The sequence below is a fragment of the Lepus europaeus genome, chromosome 17, assembly GCF_033115175.1.
Source record: "Lepus europaeus isolate LE1 chromosome 17, mLepTim1.pri, whole genome shotgun sequence".
NCBI lineage: Eukaryota > Metazoa > Chordata > Mammalia > Lagomorpha > Leporidae > Lepus > Lepus europaeus.
Window position 1 is genome coordinate 4,276,060 of NC_084843.1, and position 21,284 is coordinate 4,297,343.

Sequence of the window (21,284 nt, forward strand, 5' to 3'; positions counted from 1 at the left end):
AGCGTGAGCCGCGCTGTGAACCTGAGCATCCACCCCACCCTACACAACGCAGCAGCAAGCTCTGTTCATTTGGCCCCAAAGCACAGCTCACACTCATCTCTGCTTGTAGCACTGGGGCCCAACCCCCATACTTCTTTTCTTTGTTTTTAAGATTTATTTTATGTATTTGAAAGAATTACATACAGAGATAGAGCCAGAAAGAGAGAGATGGTTTTTTTTTTTTTCTTTTTTTTGACAGGCAGAGTAGACAGAGAGAGAGAGAGAGAGAGAAAGGTCTTCTTTCCGTTGGTTCACCCCACAATGGCTGCTGCGGCCAGCACACCATGCTGATTCGAAACCAGGAGCCAGGTGCTTCTCCTAGTCTCCCATGTGGGTGCAGGACCCAAGGACTTGGGCCATCCTCCACTGCACTCCCGGACCACAGCAGAGAGCTGGACTGGAAGAGGAGCAGCCAGGACAGCATCCGGTGCCCCGACTGGGACTAGAACCTGGTGTGCTGGCGCCGCAGGTGGAGGATTAGCCAAGTGAGCCGTGGCACTGGCCAGAGAGAGAGGGCTTCCATCTGCTGGTTCACTCTCCGGATGACCGCAACGGCCAGAGCTTGGCCAATCCGAAGCCAGGAGTCGGGAGCTTCTTCCGGGTCTCCCACGTGTGTGCAGAGCCCAAGGACTTGGGCCATCCTCTACTGCTATCCCAGGCCATAGCAGAGAGCTGGGTGGGAAGTAGAGCAGCCAGGACTTGAACTGGCACTCGTATGGGATGCCGGCAATGCAGGCCGGGGCTTTAACCCACTGCATCATAGCACCACCCCCACCCCTTACTTCTTTTCCAGGTCTCCAACACTCTCCTAGCTGGAGCACCGTCTTCTCTGAGCTTTTGTTTAAGCCACTCTCCCCACACGGCTGCTGGATGGCTACTTTGAACTCACAGATGGAGTCAGGTCCTCCCCTCCACCGAACTGCAGAACACAGCTCTCGCATTGCCTCTCCGTAGCGGCCTAGCTGGTCTAGAATCCACCTCCTTTCTGCTTCCGGACCTCTGCACACGCTGCCTCCTCCATCAAACACGCGTCCCCTCCTCCCCACAGGCCCTGCTCCTTTGAATCTTTTAGAGAAGCACAAATGCCACTTCTTCAGAAACACCTCCCTAGGGGGCCGATAAAGTCACCGCCTGCAGTGCCAGCATCCCATATGGGTGCCGGTTCGAGTCCCAGCTGCTCTGCTTCCAATCCAGCTCTCTGCCATGGCCTGGGAAAGTGGTAGAAGATGGCCCAAGTCCTTGGGCCCCTGCACCCACGTGGGAGACCCTTGAGGAATCTCCTGGCTTCGGATCAGTGAAGCTCCGGCCGTTGAGACCACCTGGGGAGGGCACCAGCAGATGGAAGACCCCTCTCTCTCTCTCTCTTTCTCTCTGCCTCTCCTTCTCTCTCTCTAACTCTGCCATTCAAATGAATAAGTAAATCTTAAAAAAAAAAAAAAAAAAACCTCCTCGTACGCTCCATCTCAAGGAGTGTTCAGAGGTGGGGCTTAAGCAGTTGAGATGTGCAGGTTGCCCACAGTAACCGCTTCCCACCAATGCAGACCCTGGGATGCAGCGGTGATGGCTCAAGTAGTTGGGCGCCTGCCCACATGGGGGGTCCTGGAGTGAGTGCTCAGCTCCCAGCTCTGGCCCTGGCCCAGCTGTGGTCGCTGTGGGCATTTCAGGCTTGAACAAATAATGGGAACACTCTGTATGTGTGTCCAATAAAGAAATAAATAAACAAATAAAGCAAATGTGTATTATCGAAATTGCTGCTCCTGCAGCTTGTCATCGGTTTCTGTATTTTTCACAGACAGGGCTTTCATCTGGTTGTTCTGTCACCCTCCTGTATCCGGAATGCTGGAAACCATATCCTCTTCTGTGCCCTGGTACCCTAGAGGCAACCAGAAGAGCAGCACGTATTTGCTGAACAAACACATGTGGACTTGGAAAAATTCTTGCATGAGTCTGTCAGGGTGGGCTAGGCTGTAGAGACAAAGAGGCCAAGTACTCACAGGTGCCTGTGTTAAACTCGCCGGCTCTCACTCGTGTGACCACCCACAGCATGCTCTTTGTAGGTAGGTGATTCCTGGTGGGTTACTGGGTGGCCCCTGGTTAGTGGCTCCTCCATATTGCAGCTAAGTAGCCAAAGCTGTTTCTGTCTCAGGGCTCTGGCGCTACCCAGAGTCAGGGCTGGCACTGTGACGCAGCGATGTCGAGGGTCTGGGATCAAGTCCTATCTCCACTTCCATCCAGCTTCCTGCCAGTGCACACCGTGGGAGGCAGCAGGTGAGGGCTCAAGTACTTGGGTCCCTGCCACCCATGAGGGAGAATAGGACAGAGTTCCTGACTCCAGGCTTCAACCTGGCCCAACTCCAACCACTGCAGGCATTTGGAGAGTGAACCAATAGGTGGAAGATCTCTCTCCTCTCTCTCTCTCTCTCTCTCTCTCTCTCTCTCTCTCTCTCTCTCCCTCTCTCTCTCTCTCCCTCTCTCCTTCCCTCCCTCTCCCTATCCCTCTCCTTCCTTGCCTTTGAAACAAACACATGAGAACAGTAAATAAATAAGCATCTATGCAGGGTCTTGCATTGTCTGTGTTCAGGTGGCACAAGAGGAAAGAGACACAGAGGACACTGTTCACGTCTTGAAAGTCTTGCTCCACTGGTGACACCCATGGGGCGTTACCTGGCACTCAGTCCGCTGCTGGCACAGGAGGCTGGGGGAGGAATGGGTTTTCATGTAGAACTGCCGTCTGTGCCCCAGGAGGAACCGAGAGCACTTTGGGCCAGGATAAGGGATCTGAAGCTGGCCTCAGCTCAGCCGCTAGCCAACAGGAGGACCTCAGTGTATCAGTCCGGGAGAGTTCACTGGGACCACGCTCTGTGCTCCCCTGTGAACATTCTACAGAACCCTCCGGAAGTGCGGGGCCGAGCTTCGCTAAAGCAGGCCTCTTGCATCTGTTGCTATGAAAGCAGCCCCTCCCCTCTGCAAACTGCAATCGCGACGCTTAACGAGCAGCGTTCATTTTCAAGTTCTTTGCTCCTGAGTGCTTAAGCTCCTGCTTAAACCGCCTCCTCTTATGTCATCCCCGTCTAACCATTCCCAGTTGGACTTCTAGGTAGAGATCCTTGACACCGTACCTCGTGGCTGGGTATACGTGGAGAATCCGCCCATCTGGCTAGGAAGGTAGGCACGGTCTCCCTCGGCATTGTACCTGCCTTCTGTAACCTGCACTGCAGACAGCACCATCTGCTTCCAAAATGCACTTATCTCAGTCGAGCACGAGGGTAATAACCTTCCTGGCCTCGTTTCAACCTGCCCCTCGCCTTGTCCAGCGCCCGGCTAGGGGTGGAAGGCTGGGAGCCCAGGACAGCTCTGCCTTCCTCCAGCTCAGGGGACGTGTCCTGTGCCCATCACACCACAAGCCCAGGGAGAAAAGGGGTTGAGAAGGACCCCTGAGTCTGATGAATATGAAGACATTTCTGTTGCCTGGGAAACGAGTCCCTTTGAGTCCGGGAGCAGCACAGACGTAGTCCATAAATTTTCCTCTTGGCGAGACCCTCGTTGTGCGGGGTGCAGCATATTGAGATAACCCTGACATTTGGTGGAACTTGGATAGCTATCCACTAAATCTGATTAACCCTTGTTAGCACTGACTGTCGCTTCCTGACATCCAGGCAACGCTCAGAGCTCTCGGCATGAGGACAACTCAGTGCAAGCGTTAATCTAACAGCCTGGACACGCCTGCCTCACTCTCCAGCGTGGATCGGGGGAAACAGGGTTTAAACCATCTGGCATGTTCTTAGCAAACCGGAAAGACAGCTGTGGAGCCGTCACGCCAGAGAAAGGTTGGAGAGAATGAGGCTCCGTCTCTTCATTCAGCTGAGTCATCTGTGAATGACAGCTACACACGGGGCGATCGCCGAGGAGGAGAAGGTCTTCGCTGACATTTGTGTGATAGTCGATTCAGTCTTAATCACACCAGGGTTAAGAACTGGGGATCATCATTTCTGCTAGCTCCAGAGCAGCATCCACACACTCAGTTCAAATCCAGGCAATAAAAACATTCTATTAGCATGGACATAAATTTTCTGTGGTTGTTTCTGCAAATTGCCAACCGCCGATGCCTCTACCCCGATGAGAGATGCTATTCTAGAAGTGTAACCCATGCGCCACGACTTGAGTGACAGGATCAGATCTGGGCGATTTGTGTGTGTGTGTGTTAATCCTTAATAAAAGAGGCTTCTCACCTGCAGAGGGCGGGCTCAGAGGAGCTGGAGTGGGGGTGGGAAGGATGCTGACAGCAGTGGTCAGAGCAGGTGCCCATGTGTCTGGGTACTGCCGGGTGGCGAAGGCAGAGAGCAGACAAGGCTGCGCTCCGAGGGCTGTAGTGACTGGCTCCATCTAAGTCAGCATTGTTGTGTTCTGAGACCGATAAAGCAACTTACGTCTGAGAAAACCTGCTGTGTGCATACTGTGCCAAGTGTCAGTGACACAATGGAGCCTGGCTTCTGGTTTCTGCTTCAGAAGACTTACGATGTAGCTGGAGCATTGTGTGTGGCAAGAAAATGGATGGTGCAGTGCAGCACAGCATCCTGACAGGTTGGTATACATGGGAAATTCCGTCTCCCACCCCTCGTGCCACAGCAGGCATCGCTAATGGATCCTGGCATGTGTCTGTCTGAATGGAGGTGTAGATTCATCCCCCAGCAGAGTCCTCCGGTCACAGTTGTCAGGTGTGAGGGCTCCTGAGCCAGGTCTAGTGTAGACCTTCCACCCTGGGAAGGAGACAGCCCCTCTCCACAACTCCCTACCTCCTGGAATCCCAGAGGCCACTCAGCCCACCTCTCCCAAGCCAAGCCAGCAGCCACAGAGGATTAAAACCCATAGGAGAAAAATGCCCCAGTGTAGAAGAGTTGTCATGACCACTGCTGGCTCCATGCCGGTGAAGTTCCCTGGACCACCACTTACGAGGGTTGTACCTGAGTCCCATGAATCACTCCAGAGAGCGTGGTCTTGCCTGGGGGTGGGGCATCTTCACAGTTGAGACAAGCACCCTGGTTCTACCACAGGCCCGGATAAGGTGTTTCTGTGGGGAGGAAACCTGACCTGCAGCAGAGAGAAGAGACGGGGTGACCTTGGCCAGTGTGCCACAGGAAATGAGATGCTCTGTGCCATCGACTGGCCCGACACCCCCAGAGTGAAAGGTCCTTGGGACTGGCAGGGGCTGTCTTTGAGGGAGGGGATGATCACTCATTCATCCAACAATTGTCTTCTGTGTGTCCACTCCAGGAAGACTGAGACAGAAGGTGGGACAGCCTGTCTCCCACCCTCGAGGGGTCCCCGCCCCCAAGGAAAGACAGAGTCAGTGACATGGCCCCATGTGCCGACTGACAGTCCCTTTGACGGGTTACAGTGCTGTCACAAATCCCACAAGCGTTGTGACTTCCAGTTCCGGGTTGTTATCTTAGGATCCTGGGGGTTGGTGGTCCACGGCGAGTCGTGCTGGTGCGGCCAGCGTTGCACTGCCGCTGGAGGCTCCGGGGACGAGCTGTCTTTCCCCAGTTTCTGCTTTGGGTAGGAGATCCGAACTCGGCTCTGGGCTTCCTACTCCAAAGCTCATCACTCGGCCATCGACTCTGTCCTCACAGGTCCCTTCCTAATTCTGACCCTATCCCCTCCCTCCTCTAAGGGCCTTTGGGACATCATTGGGCCCACCCAGATCAGCCAAGATAATCCCTCCCAAGACCCCTCCTGGCTCACACCTGCAGAATCCCCTTTGCCATATGAACCAGTCTCCCTGCTCACGGGGCCAGCAGGGGGTCCATGCATACGGGCCATTGTCCAGCCGGTGGTGAGGAGCATCGCCTTCCCCGCCCAGTCTCCCCCCTGCCCTCTGCCACTCATAGGCACTGAGAGGGTTGTAGATGAGCCCAGCCCTGCCCCAGAGTGGCCCGAAGAAGAGGAGAGAAGCTGAGTCCCGGGTCGCTGGAGCCAGGCTCTGGGGCCAGAACAGTCTGATTTGAATCCCAGTAACCTTCGTTTGGGAAGGCAAAAGCTGAAGTCTGAGGATGAGGGAGAAAGTTCATCCATGCACGACGGATTAGAGGCAGAACTCACCTGCTTCCGCCCAGCGGGGTGAGGCTCTGCCAGCCGGGCCCACGCAGACTCGCGGGCACTGAGGAGTGGTTCCCTGAGAAGCCGCAGCCACAGAGCCTGCCGAGGCCAAAACCTAGAAGACGGGCAGGCGGCCGGGCCCCGAGGCAGCCAAGGGCTGGCTGCCACCACTGGGCTCCCTCACCCTGGGGAGCTTCTCAGATTTCCACACTCATGCTGCAGACGTGGGGGTCTGTGCACCCCCAGAGAGGAACAAAGGCACCTGAGATGTTCTCGCTTCCTCACGACAAGCGTGCAAAGCAACCAGAGAGACCACCAGCGCGGTGAAGGAGGCCAGCCTTCGGGCACTGCTGTTGGCACACAAGGTCCGGTAGGCTGGATGAGCCCTGTCCAGAGGGGACCCGCCAGGGCCCGGGCAGCTGCAGCCCAGGCCCTGGGCACCAGGTGACATGGCTCCGCCATGGTGTGTGACATCTGGACCCCAACCACAGAGCAGGCAGCGATGGGGAAGACGCGAGGGGACTGGAGTTGCTCGGGCCTGCACTGCCCCTGACCCCATAGAAAGCAGGAAGGAGGTAGCTACATTTGCAGGGGCTGAGGGGCGATGGGGGCAGGTGATTCTGGGCACAGAGGACACTTAAGTTGCTGGAGACAAAACGGAATTCTTGTGGAAGGCTGTCCGGGGGGAGATCCCAGCCTGGCAGGGCTTAGCAAGGCCCCTGGGAGCTGTGTCGGGGAGGCCTTTTGTGTCCTCGTGGACCACCAGCTCCTTGAGCCCCTGGTGTTTTCTGAGCGTGTCAGCCAGCGTCTCCTCCACACCTCGGTGAGAGCAGCGAGGTGGATTGCTCAGGTTTGTGAAGACCTGGCCGGGGGACGGTCTCGGGGCCCAGCACTTTGTCGGCATCACCTCAGGGGCTCGTTGCTTTGGGCCTGTGAGGAGCTCTGTGTCTACTTCACAGACGGTCAGAGTGAGGCTCGGAGAAGTCGTCACTGGACCAAGATCTCACAGGCACAGTGAGGGATTCTCCATCTGAGCGGAGTTCGTGCCTGGAGTTGCTAACAAAGGGATGTGCTCACATGGCTCTGAATGGCAGGCAGCCGGGCCCGGGGGAGCTGACTGTGGGATCTGCCTGAGAGGCCACAGAGGAGGGAGACTCAGAGTCAGGCGTTTGGGGTGCTGAGTCCTGCGATGGAGGTGCAGCCATTGGCCACTCTTGTGCTTCTGACGCTGTTGGTCACATGGAATTGGGCAGGGCAGATGCTCCCAGCCCATCACGGCTCAGAGCAGAGTCCAGAGACTCCAATGAGGGTGCAGCCACTCCTCACATGCAGATGTGCAAATCTTCCCAGAAAACAGGCCCCCTACACACACGTGACCCGTGCACACCCCATCTCCAGATCACTTGTGAGACCCGATGCAGTACAAAGGTTCTGGAAGTAGTTGTTGTGCTATGTGGTTTAGCGAATATTGGCAAGGAAAAGGCCTGTACGTGTTCGGGATGGAGGCAATTTTTTGAATATTTCTGTGTTTGGAAGAATCTGTGGACATGGCCGGTGTGTGTGGGGGGTTCTACTCTATGTGTCAAACTGTTTTCAGGACAATTACAATGCTGTGTTGTGGTGCAGTGGGTTAAGCCGCTGTTGGTGATGCCAGCATCCCGACACTGGACAGGTGTTTGAGTCCCAGCTACTCTGCTTCCAATTCAGCTCCCTGCTAATGCGCCTGGGAAAGAACGCAGGACAGCTCTTTTCTAGGCCCAGGCTCCTTTGTCCGGAAAGCAGTTCCCCCACAAGCAACGGAACGAGCCCTGCTGGCCCTCGGGGGGCACTGAGCACCATGGGGCCTGCAGGAATCACACCCAGGTTTCTGGTCGGTGCTCCTCAGGGTCGGCTTCAGCAGGCCTGGGGTTCTGCCGGGCAGTCTGCACTGCTGTATCTTTGGGGAGGATGCTCAGCAGAGCCATGTCTGGGAGGCAGGTTCACAATTCTTCAGAGCCAGCATGCTCTGGGGAAGGAGGAGCTCCCGCAGTGAAACGTGAGACGACCTCGGCTCTGAGCCAGAGCCAAGGCTGCCCATCTCAGGAGCACGCAGACGCACTTCAGTTCAGTCACCGTTCGCTGACTCACGAGGGCATCCCTGGGGTTGGCGTGGGGGGGCCACTTGCTTGGACGCCATCTTCATGATGCTCCACAAGCTGGGGTGTCAATCACCTTCATTATACTTTACACACGTGTGTGTTGCTCCCCTTCGTAACAGTCCACGTCCTACAAATCACACAGCCTGCGCACTGTGCTAGTTAGGGCTGATCTCACCGCCTCCAGTTTACAGAAAAAGAAAGCAAAGCTCAAGGCAGACTTGGCCCTGTGGCTAAGCAGCTGATAAGAACATTTCCCAGTTCCACTCCTGACTCCGGCTTCCTGCAATGCACACCTGGTTCAAGTACTGCAATTCCTGCAGCCCCCATGGGGAACCATGGGCTGAGCTTCTAGTTCCTGGCTCTGGTCCTGGTCCTGGCCCAGCTGTTGCAAGCAGGCATTTGGAACCAGTGAATGGGACCTTGCGCACACTCTCTCTCTTTCTCTCTCTCACTCTCTCTCTCTTTCTCTCTCTCTCTCTCTCTCTCTCTCTCATTTTTTCTCTGTGTGTGGCTATCAAATATTTTTTAAAAGCTGCTAGGTGCAAAACCTTAAGAACACTACACACACCGGCATAGCCTCGAGGCACGGGAACTGCAAGTTGCAGCTCAGCCCAGGCCTGGTGGCCAAGCTATCGGACCACAGCTCACACACTCACACAGGTTCACTGCTGAGTCTCAGACCGCTCCAGCTAGAGGTTATTTGATGATTTCTTTTTAAATATCCACGTGCGTCTCGCCACTTGGCTTTGAGTGACAGGTTGAGGGGTGCGGGTTAGGGAGCCGCAGAATCATAATTTCTGGCAGAAGCTGGGTGGCCGTGGATCGATCTGCTTCCTGTGATGTTCGTAGTTTACATCTCATTAAAATCCAATCTGAAGAGGGGAAAGAGCCCTTCAAAGACAAGCAGTTAAGTGAATCAGAGTTGCAGGGAGAGGGATAAATGGCCCAGGGAAAGAGAGAGTGGAAACACGATAACATAATACATATATTTAGGATGAGGCTTTCCAATTTACTGCAATCTGCGGTTCTCTGAATCCGACTACGTTGGGTATAATTATTTCTGTCTAAATAATGTTGCAGACTTGCAGCATAATAACTCAGGATCACAAATAAGAATCAACTCCACTGCGCTCACAACATAGCAATAATTATGCTCTTGAGCTGGTACAGCTCCCTACAGCTTGGTGCAGAGTAATTACGTTTTTTTCTTGGTGCAATGCATATTAACCTGTGGAAATTACAAACCATAGAATGTTTTTAAAAAAGTCTGTGTTTCTGGTGGGAAAATACCAAATTTGGCCTACGGAAAACTCCCGGCTAAGTGCATCCGCTGTGTCTACGAGACTTCTCTGTGGAACAGCAGACTCCCACACGCATGGAGAGCACTCGCAGTGAATGAGGTGTGAAAACAGCTACTGCATGCCTGGCGAAGAGGGACGTGTGCGCTTTATGGTAGAGCTGCTGAAATCTAGCCGGGTTGATGTTCATTCATTCCGTAAACAGACCACAATTTGTCCACCAGTGAGTGGCTGCTTCTGAGGTGGGGGTGGGGGTGGGCGGGGCCTGAGGACAGGTGACGGGAAAGGACCAACCCCAGGCTTGCTCTGCATCTGTGACACTTTTCTCAATAACCTGGAAGGTGACGGTGCGATATTTCTTATGTTAGTCTCCATATTTTTGTCCACCTGAAATAATTTATAATTTCTCTGTCTTTTCAAAAAAATAAAAGAAAAAAGAAAGAACACAATTCAGAGAAGAGTGCAGGGGGCATAGTGTTTGATTCTTCCAGAAAATCCACATAAAAACAGAGCAATTACAAAGCCGATCAAGGCCTGTGGACGAAACTCACAGCAGCACCAGACAACAGTGTATTTCTGTAAACCCCAAATGCAAGCGTGTGGAGCAAAGCTCTCCAGCGGCCATGAGGCTTCGGGTGTCGTCGGGGAAAAGCAGAAGAAAGGCCTGAGAACAGGAGGACCCAAAAGCCAGGATGTGGTGGGCACGGCATGCCCACCTGCGAACCATGGCAGCAGCTTGCAGAGAGCAGCCTGTCCCCGTAACAGTGATGGCAAGGGGCCTGGGCCAGGACGGCGCCGAGGGTCTGGGGCTGGCTAACACCTGTGTGCTCTTGACCCTGACCCTCGGGACTCCTGTCTAGGACAGAGCTGCACGTAGAGGATATACCGTTAGAACTGCACATAAAAGTGAGGAAGGAGTGCAGAAGGAAAGTGAGATAAAATCGCAGGAGTGGGAGAAACAGGCAGAAGGTGTCACAGACAGAGCAGCCGTATTTTGAACATTCTAAGAAAACAACAGAGGGGGCATTCTGTGGACTCAGAATGCTATGTCTGGACCAAGCTTCCTGAGAGTTCAGGGAAACCAAATTTGTAGCGGAAAAAATGACAACATAATATCATCAAGATCAAATTTCATACAATGGGCCTGCGCCGCGGCTCACTAGGCTAATCCTTCACCTGCGGTGTGGGCACCCTGGGTTCTAGTCCTGGTTGCGGTGCTGGTTCTGTCCTGGTTGCTCCTCTTCTAGTCCAGCTCTCTGCTGTGGCCCAGGAAGGCAGTGGAGGATGGCCCAAGTGCTTGGGCCCTGCACCTGCATGGGAGACCAGGAAGAAGTACCTGGCTCCTGGTTTCGGATCGGTGCAGCCGTAACAGCCATTTAGGGGGGTGAACCTACTGAAGGAAGCCCTTTCTCTCTGTCTCTCTCTCTCACTGTCTAACTCTGCCTATTAAAAAAAAAAAAAACAAACAAAACACCTCATCCAGCGTTACAGTAGGAAAACAGATTATGGAGCAGAACAACAGCCCTACAGATAACAAAAGCATTTCTGAAAGCCATACTAGGGAGAAAGAAGACCATCTCAAGTTGTGCTAAAGACATTAAGAGAACAACGCCGCACCCAAAAAAGCAGCATAAATCAGAATTAGAGAAACTCAGGGTGAGATCACAGAATTCAAGAAACAATTTGAAACAAAAAGTCAAAAATTGAATTAGAAATGGGGATTAAGCTAGCAGGAATGCAAGAGTAAATGAGGAAACAAATTCTAAAGTAGTGAGAAGCAATATAGTCTTAAAGAAGGAAGAGATTTTTAGTAAGAAGATTCAAGAAAAGTTGACAAGTTTGAAGACTGGCAAAGAAGATCCAACATGCTGGTAATAGGGGTCCCTGAACAAGAGAACAATAAATACTACAAACACTAATGCAAAGAAACTCTCCAGGAATTAAAGAAAAATCTGAATCAACTTACTGAAACAGCACACAATTTACCTGAGAATATTGACAGAGAACAACCTATAAAAATATTCTGCTAAAGGCCGGTGCTGTGGCATAGCAGGTAAAGCCTCTGCCTGTGATGCCAGCACCGGTTCAAGTCCCAGCTACTCCACTTCCCATCCAGCTCTTTGATAATGGCCTAGGAGAGCAACAGAAGATGTTCCAAGTGCTTGGGCCCCTGCACCCACATGGGACACCCAGAAGAAGCTCCTGGTTCCTGGCTTCAGCCTGGCCCAGCCCTGGCCATTGCAGCCATTGGGGGAGTAAACCAGCAGATGAAAGATCCTCTCTCTCTCTCTCTCTCACTCTCTCTCTCTCTCTCTCTTCCTCTCTCAACCTCTGCTTTTCAAATAAATAAAATTAATCTTTAAAAGAAAAATTCTGATGAAGTTACTAGATTTATTGAAAGATATAAAGGAAAAATCACTTGGGTATCTAGGCAAAAAGAACATCTGACTTAAAAGAAATGTTTTAGTTATACTATTATCAGACGATTTTTTTCCAACACTCTTTTATGCAAGAAGAAAATACAGTAGTGTATTTAAGATATTTAAGGAAAGAACATATGAGCCAGGATTTTACATCCAGCAAAGCTGACCTTCAAGTACAGAGTTCAGGTGGTTACCAGGATGAACGAATGGGTGACTGCTATCCCTGTGAGACTGTGCTAAGGAATCACATAGAGAAGAGATGCCACAGAATACAAAGACCCAGAGACTCACGGGCTCAGAGACTAGCACTGAGATTCAACATACATTTCCCTGTAAAACAAAGACTCAATAAGAGCTAAAAGGGAATATAATTATGTGATGGCTAAAGGTAAAATACGTACACAATGAAAAATTAAAATGTTTTCAATAACCATAATTGGTGATAGTATCAAGATTGTGATAAACTAATATTTGTAAGTAGGATGAAACAAATGAGTAATCATGGGGTATTCTCATTTGAAAAACATATTTGAAAAAGAGAGAGAGAGAGAGAGACAGAGAGAGAGAGAGAGCTCTCCCATGAACCAAATGCCTGTAACACTAGGGCTTGGTCAGGCCAAAGTCAGAGCTAGGAAATCAATCTTGGTCTCTCACTTGAGTGGCAGGAACCTAATTGCTTGGGCCATCACCTGAAGTCCCCCAGGGTACGTATCAGCAAGAAGCTGGATTCGGGAGGAGCGCTGGGATCCAGAGGGGCCACTTCCACACTCTGACACAGGGTGTGAGCATCCCAGATGGTGTCTCAGCTACTGCACGACCCCCAGGCACCTGACTTCACCACCCCTTGTGCCCACGAGAACCAGGACTCTTAATAAAAAGAAAGCAGATTCTGACACAAGTTGGTGGAGGTCAAGTTAAAACTCTGTGGCTTTAATACACTTTGGAAGTATCAGTCTGAACTCATAAATTATCTGTACTTGGGAGAAGGAAGAAGAGACACAAATTTGTATTTCCTAACTCTCCCCACTGAAACCATGAACATCCAGTAGCAATGATAATTGCAGCAACCCAGAATGAGGTCTTAAAATTTCATTTCCCAATAAAAGAAACCAGGACTCAGAGAAATAATTGATTTCAGGTCTGGAGCAGCAGCTGTATAGGATTAATTTAGAACATCGTGTAATGCTTAATAGCAAGGAAGCTAATAAGACTACTTCCATTGGTCAAAAATGAGACAATTAAAGTGAGTTATCAATAAGGATAAGACTTGCAAAGTATTGAAGTCCAAGAAATATGTCCAAATCCATGAATTTATAATGACTTTTTAAATATTAGTTGTCACCTTTGGAGAATAGGAACCCATTCATTATAATCAAAGCTAGAAAAAAATTAAGAAAAGAATCACGCTTTCACTCTGCCTTTTCTATAAAATCCATGGAAAGTCAAATGGCAGGTGAAGGAACCATCTCCTTAAAATCATTGCAGCAAATACAAGCAAATGGGGTTGGCAGAGTCAGAGCCTCTCCATTCGCAATCCCGGCGGATTAATGATCTAGGCACTGCACACCACGGCTCTGCACACTTTTATATTTCCACGTCTTGATTTTAGCAGATTTTATTTATTTTATTTGTGAGGCTCAGAGGGAGGGAAAGTCAGAGAGAGAAAGAGAGAGGGAGGGAGAGAGAGAGAGAGAGAGAGAGAGAGGCCTCCTAACCACTGGTTCACTCCCCAAATACTTGGGAAGAGGGAACCCAATTGAGGCATCCCGCATGAGTGTCAGGGACCCAGCTATTGGCTGCTACCTGCTGCCTCCCAGGTGTGCATTCGCAGGGAGCTGGAGCAGGAGTGGAGCCAGGATTCAAACCCAGGCACTCTGTGATCGGATGGGGGCGTCCTACTCAGAGCCTGGCTACTGCACTGGATGCCCGCCCCACTAACAGTTTAAAAGAGCACAGATCAGGTCTCTGCTTCTCCTGATGACGTAGGGTCTTGGCAAAGGAGACCAACCTGCGTCTGATCCAGCCTCAGCATCCAAACACCAGATTTCAGGAAAATCCGGGGGACCGGAAGCAGGTGGACCCGCACTATGATCATGAAGTCCGCAGAGTGTGGAGAAACCGCAGGCCGCGTTCTCACACAGACCGCAGGGAGGCAAAGGACATCAGTTACAGGAGACTCAAAATGCGTGTCAAACGTCAAGACACGGGCAGGATTAAACTGCAAGGTGTGAAAACGACTTGCATTGTAAAATCATAAAGGCCCCCGAGGGTCTGAGGATAGACATCAGGTAGTCCTGACGTTCTGAGCCAGGGGGGTCCACGTCTGGAATGGACACGTGGAGAAACTTAGAAAGTGACCGGCCACGTTCTGGTTTGTGACAGAAGTGATGGCTGCAAGGCGATTTGCCTTGAAATAATCCGCTGAGCTATTCAAGGGAGGGGTGGGCAATGTGAGATCAGCCAGCCAGGACTAACACTCTGCTCCACCCGGTCAGCCATTCAGCCTGGGCGAGGCCCTCAGCTGAGACTTCGCTCTCCTCATCCTCCACACGGAGTCCAGCTTGCAGCGTCACGGGAGAAAGGGCTTCCCAGCTCCCTGTTTTGTCAAGGTGCAGGCACGTGTGATGACGGCAGTGCGTTCCCCTGAGCCACGCTGACGAGCAAGGTGAGACTTGGCCTTGAGATCCCGGAATCCGCCTGTGGCTCCTGAGCGCACAGAGGCCCCTCTGCTGGGAAGCGGGAGTCACGCCGAGGGATGCGGGTGGTAGGGCGGGAATAAAAGCAAGACCTGCGGCCCTGGGGGCTACAGACAGACAGGCGGGCGCCGTGTCCCAGGGAGCTGCACACAGGGAGCCAGCTGTAGTTGTCACTGTCCTGGAGTGGTGACCTGCCTGGTGGGACTACGGACCATGGCCACTCCGGTCGATGCAATGTTTAAAAATCCCCTCCCCCCTTTTTAATGTATTATTGTTTTTAAAATTATTTATTTATTTGAGAGAGAGAGTGAACAAGCTCCTGTTCACTGGTTTACTCTCCAAATGGACACAGCGGCCCCCAACTGAGGCCAAAACCAGCAGCCGGCAACTCAACCTCCCACGGTGGAGCAGGAACCCAACCACTTGCCCTCCAGGGTCTGCGTTGGTAGGAAGCTGGAGTCGGGGGCCAGGGGCCAGCATCAGAATCGAGCTCTCCAGTGTGGGACACGGGCATCCCTAACTGGTGTTCTAACCGCCCTGCCAAGTGCCCCCGCGCCACGCCCAGGTTTATTTACTTGTTTTTTTTTTACCGTCACAGGAGCCCTTTACTGAGGGATCGCTATGATTCAGGTAGCAGTGAGGGGCAATCCACAGGATCAGAGCATAAGCTGTGGCATTATTATCCCTGGCTGCACATGGCAGGACCGCAATGCAGAGGATTAGGTCACAGGCTCAAGAAGGGAGCCAGAGCAACTCAGAGCCAGGCTGGCTGGCAGCACAGCCAGATCTGCATCTGAAGTGGCTCGGGAAAGCATGGGAGCCTGGAAAGCACCAACATCCTCGCCGGGCCTCGCCCACTGCTCTCTCCATGGTCCCCGGCCCCAGCCCTGCGCCCAGCACTGCTGGGGGGGGGGACCTTGCCCAGGGCACCCACAGCCACAGCTGTGCCTCCTGGCCACCAGGACTGCCTGCCGTCCTCAGCATAGGGTGGCCTTGGGACAAGACCTCTGCTCAGCCACTGGGCACTCCATCCCCTTCTGCCCTGGCACCCACCCTGGCACAGGCCGGGCCGCAGCTCTGTGAGCAGACGGACTCTGCAGACCGTGCTTATCAGAAAATTGCCGCTCCAGGCAACCACTTCCCTTTAAAGATGGGAGGCAATAGCCCCACGGTGAAGGGCTGGGATTTGGGGTTTAAAGAAACTGGGGTTCAAATCCCACCTCCATTCCTTCACGTGCTAGATGGCCTTGGGTGTGTTTTCTGTGTGCCTCAGTTTCCCCACTGGTAAAAAGGGAACAATACCGCCTACTTCATAGAGTTGATGGGAGGATCAAACATAAAGCACTCAGCTCAGCACCAGGCTCCCAGCAGTGCTCAGGAAAAGGTAGTCATTGTTACTACATTAACATTATTATTATTTTTTTTAATTTTTTTTTTTGACAGGCAGAGTGGATAGTGAGAGAGAGAGAGACAGAGAGAAAGGTCCTCCTCCCTGCCGCTGGTTCACCCTCTAATGGCCGCTGCGGCCAGCGCGTCTCACTGATCCGAAGCCAGGAGCCAGGTGCTTCTCCTGGTCTCCCATGCGGGTGCAGGGCCCAAGGCCTTGGGCCATCCTCCACTGCCTTCCCGGGCCACAGCAGAGAGCCGGCCTGGAAGAGGGGCAACCGGGACAGAATCCGGCGCCCCAACCGGGACCAGAACCCGGTGTGCCGGCGCCGCAAGGCGGAGGATTAGCCTGTTAAGCCACGGTGCCGGCCCATTAACATTATTATTATTATATCAATGAGCTCCCCACTGAAAGAGCTGAGTCTCCCCACCTCTTAAATGCCATACAAAGTACTGAAAAGAGAGCTGTGCACCTGAGCAGCAGCCCCCCCGGCCAGTGACTTGTTGAGCTCTGCTGGGTCCCCAGCCGCCCCCTGGCCTCCCCTGCTACCTGTGGGTATGTTTGCTGAAGGGGATAAACAGGGTGCAGCCTCTTCCCTTGAATGCGAAGTTCCCTTCGGCAGAGGCTTTGGGCCCTGATAACTTCAGCTGCTGGCCGCAGTCGACTGAGGGCATCGTACTCCCTGGGTTGCACAATCGAGAAGGCAGCCGCTAATGCTAAGGCTGTTGAGAGAGTGAGGGGTCACAAGGCCACAGCAGGACGGCTGAGGAAGCGAATCACAGCTCTCAACAAGCACAGAGAGGCATCGGGAAGAAATTCAAGAACCGAATGCAGTCCCAAGACATCAGCCGAGATGCACGCTCCTTACAGGAATCCAGCGAGGGAACAGGCAAATCCGAGAACTGCAAAAGGAGGACGGGGAGTTGAGTCCCTGCCGGGAAGAGAGGGGGCTGCCCTGGAGCTCGGAATGAGCAGGTGCTGAGAACAAGCGTGTAGGTCGCTGATGGCAAGCAGAGACGATGATGGGGTGTGACGACGACGCTAAAGGCAGCATTTCGAGGACTTACAAGCACAGGCTGAGCAGATAACCGACATGGCAGCCAGAATGGAGAAAACTCCATAAATTCACGAGACAGGAACAAAGATCCCAACGGAATGAAAAGCCAAAGGCTTGAAAGAAATTCTTCCGATAACTCGAGAACCACGTTAGAACCTTAGGAGAGATGGCAGGCGTGTGTCAGTACTGCTGACCAACAGTGAGCGGAGTCTCCCAGAACACGGAAGGACTTTCCATCCAGGGCCTCTCCCACGGCTCGTCCGTGCTGTGTAATACGTACGGTGCGTCTGTTAAGAGACAGTGGCGCCAGCTGTAGCGGCCACCTGGGGGGTGAACCAACGGAAAAAGGAAGACCTTTCTCTCTGTCTCTCTCTCTCACTGTCCACTCTGTCAAAAAAAAAAAAAAAAAAAAAAAAGACAGCACCCACAATGCATCGTCAACCTTCGTAGACTTTATCCCGGCACAACTGGAACGTAGGAACTCAGCTGGGCTCATCCGTGAATGCTGAATCCATCGAGAGGCGTCAGCAGCGCTGTTGGCTTTCTGGAGGACACTCAGATAAAGCTGGGTATTCCCAGGAAGTCTTGGGGATTTCATAGAATTATCTCAGTTTAAAAACATAAATTTTGCCACAGTTTTGTGGGTGGAGAATCCTCATACTAAGTTTTATTCTTCCTGTTAGCAAATAGTTTACATCCTGTGAGACTTCAGCTTCAGTGACTGCCTGTCTAGTTTCCATTAACGTAAATATTTGTCAAAGAGAACTCATATTTAAAGGCTGTAGGCATGTTTTGCATGAGCCTAAACAAAAGAGGTAATTTAATTATAGCTAATTTCTGATCGCTGGTACTTAGCTAACAGTTGTCCAGAACTTACTGAAGTGTCTGAGCTATTGTTTCAGCAATGAAAGGCCAGGGCTACATGCTGCTTTGTAAGGAGATCTTATAGACAGTTACTTCTTCAGAAGGATAAGTTTTGGTTCTAGGTCAGTAGCCATGAGTTTTCTCTTTTGTGCTTGACCTGTAAGGGTACTATGAAGTGCATTTAGCCAGCAGAGCTGAAATGCGTGAGACAGCCAGTGAACTGGGAATGCCTCGGACCCATAGAATCCTTTTCTCAACTAAGTTACTCTCGGTTTACGGAAAAAGCAAATTAAATTTTAAAAACAAATTACTGGATCCCTTTTGATGCTCCATCAGATGTTCATAACTTGCAAGAGTTTTTTAAGATCTTTATCTTACTTATTTGAGACTTAGAGTTACAGACAAACAGAGGGAGAGACAGAAAGAATAGTCTTCCATCCGCTGGTTCATTCCCCAATGGCCACCATGGCCAGAGCTGGGCTGCCTGAAGCCAGGAGCCAGGAGCCAGGAGCTTCTTCCAGGTCTCCCACGTGGACGCAGGGGCCCTGGCCCTTGAGCCTCTGCCATGCTTTCCAGGCCATAAGCAGAGCTGGATTGGAAGAGGAGCAGCCGGGACACAGACCGGCGCCCGTTCGGGATGCCAGTGCCACAGATGGCGGCTCCCTACTACACCACCATGCAGCCCCTTGCAAGATTTTTATAACATTTAGTTGGAAAAGGGAGCAAGATTTGTGGACCTAGATGTATTTGTTTTTTTAAAAAAAGTATCAATAGACAGAACATAAGTTTTTAAAAACCACCAAATACAAAAATTGTGCTTTATCAATTAAATCCTAGATTTTTCTTATTTTTTTTTAAATTTTTTTTTTTTTTGACAGGCAGAGTGGACAGTGAGAGAGAGAGACAGAGAGAAAGGTCTTCCTTTTGCCGTTGGTTCACCCTCCAATGGCCGCCGCGGTAGCGCGCTGCGGCCGGCGCAACGCGCTGTTCCGATGGCAGGAGCCAGGTGCTTCTCCTGGTCTCCCATGGGGTGCAGAGCCCAAACACTTGGGCCATCCTCCACTGCACTCCCTAGCCACAGCAGAGAGCTGGCCTGGAAGAGGGGCAACCGGGACAGGATCGGTGCCCCAACCGGGACTAGAACCTGGTGTGCCGGCGCCGCAAGGCGGAGGATTAGCCTGTTGAGCCACGGCGCCGGCCAGATTTTTCTTATTTTATGGTCATTAGAGAATAAAGAATAAGAGTGTCAGATATGGTCAACTATATTGAATACATATTAAAATTTGCATGCCTACAAATTTGTACTTTTGAATATAAAGACATGCTATTTCATATGGAAATTTTAATGTATAAATTCATATATTGGTAAAATTCAAATTTGCTTTTCACTTCAGAATTTTTGCATTTCAAGTTTGGGGGCAGGGGGATGACTGGAACTGATTGGGAAAGAGCTGATGACCCAAACTTCAGACAGATTTCTTTGCTCATTCAGAACCCTTAATTAATATTTTATAGATGACAATTTTTATTTTTAAACTTCTCTGTTGGGTTTTTCAAAACCAACACATACTTCATTCAAAATATGAATGACACATTCTTTCCCCCCCCCCCCAAAAAAAGCTTTTATCCCACGTAAGAACAGAAGGAAGAAAACAAGCTACAGTTCAGATTAACACTGAGGCAGCTGTCATAAAACATTACTTTATAAGAAATTATCTTTGTAAACAAATATGTTAATTTGCTCTTGGTTTCCTTCCTTGGATATAATTTTGAGGTTTTGGTGTTTAAAGACACTTTAAAATTACTTTGTTTTTAGCAACGCTTTTCTATCCCATACATTAAAAAAAACCAAAATCTTAAATTTATGTCTGATAGTGTGCTCTGCGTAGGAACTTACTTTATCAATAAGAATGAATGATTAAAATTGGGGAGCTGGACTGGCACTACAGCGTAGCAAGTAAAGCCACTGCCTGCAGTGCTGGCATGCCATATAGGCGTCATATCAAATCCCGGCCGCTCTTCTTCCAATCCAGCTCTCTGCTGTGGTCTGGGAAAGCAGTAGAAGATGGCCAGAGTCCTTGGGCCCCCGCACCCACATGGGAGACCTGGAGGAAGCACCTGGCTCCTGGCTTCGGATCGGCTCAGCTCCAGCTGTTGAGGCCATCTGGGGAGTGAACCAGTGGATAAAAGACCTCTCTCTCTTTCTCTCTCTGCCTCTGCCTCTCCGTGGCTCTGTATTTCAAATAAATAAATAAACCTTTAAAAATAAAATAAAACAAAATAAAATTGGGGAGCAAAAAACCAGCATCATGGAACAATGGGTTAAGCCACCCACTGTGATACCAGCATCTCAGATGAGAGTCCCGGCTGCTCCTCTTCTGATGCAGCTCCTTGCTAATGCTCCTGGGAAAGCAGCAGAAATGACCCAAATCCTTGGGCCCCTGCAACCACATGAGAGACCCAGAGGAAGCCCCTGGCTCCTGGCTCCAGCCTGGCCAACCCAGCTATTTGACCAGTGAACCAGTAGATGAAAGACCTCTCTTTCTATCTCTGAATCCACCTCTCTTTCTCTGTCATTCTGCCTTTCAAATAAGTAATTAAATCTTTTTTAAAAGTTAAATTAAATCCAAAAGGGTACCAGAAGAAAAATCAAATGCAATCAATGAAACTACACAGCCAGTTGTTAAAATGATCCCTGTTGCATTTGGACATAGTACTTGGGTTGTCCGTATACAATGAGTTCATTCACCTTGAGAAGAACAAAAAGGAGAATGAAACTCACTTAATGATTCTATGGATCGAAACTCATTGGTATTGTAATTTTGAAACAATATAACATGCATTGCAGGATAAAGCAAATAATAAATATATCAATGTTACTAGAAATTAAGATATCCATTGGAAGAGCAAAAACTTCAGGGGAAAAATGCGAAATCTTAAATTGAAATTGGAGTATCAATAGTATCTCTCTGTATATTTTTAGGATTCTAGCTTTACCCACTGAGACACCTGGAGGCGATGGGATCGCCATGGCCGTGGGCAAACACCAGGCCTTGGCTTCCAGACATGAAGTCACGATTCCAGATTAGAAAAAATGGATTGACAGCCTGGAAAGTCACTTCTAAGCAAAAAAGCCAGGAAACACCCAAAGATGAAAGGGATTGACCAAGACGTCATCCTGGAGCCCCTGGCGAATCTGAACATTAAAAAAAAATCCAAATTCCTAGATTAAATAAAAATCCATGAATCCACAGCAACACTCTCTGAGAGGTGGCTGGGCATGGGT